The sequence below is a fragment of the Colobus angolensis genome, unplaced genomic scaffold, assembly GCF_000951035.1.
Source record: "Colobus angolensis palliatus isolate OR3802 unplaced genomic scaffold, Cang.pa_1.0 Scaffold48, whole genome shotgun sequence".
In the NCBI taxonomy this organism is placed as follows: Eukaryota; Metazoa; Chordata; class Mammalia; order Primates; family Cercopithecidae; genus Colobus; species Colobus angolensis.
Window position 1 is genome coordinate 12266528 of NW_012118265.1, and position 386 is coordinate 12266913.

The following is a 386-nucleotide window of genomic DNA, read 5'->3' on the forward strand; positions in this document are numbered from 1 at the left end:
TAAAGACAAGGTTTTGCCATGTTGCCCAGACTGGTCTTGAACTCCTGGGCTCAACTGTTCCACCTGCCTCAGCCTCCCAAAGTGCTAGGATTACAGGCATGAGCCACTGTGCCCAGCCAATAATTCTTTAGTCCTGTGTTGAAGGTTTTTTTTTTTCTCTCTCTCTCTCTCAAAAAGGATTTCTATGTTGTTCTTCTAGCTGCAGTTGCTTGGGGATAGCAGTTGGTCAACATGGATAATCTTAAATTCAATTATCTGCATCCTTTCCAGCATTTGTTACTGTTTGTCTTTTTAATAATAGCCCTCTTAACAGGAGTGAGATGATACTTTATTGTGGTTTTGATTTGCATTTCCCTCACGATGGGTGATGTTGAACATTTTTTTTT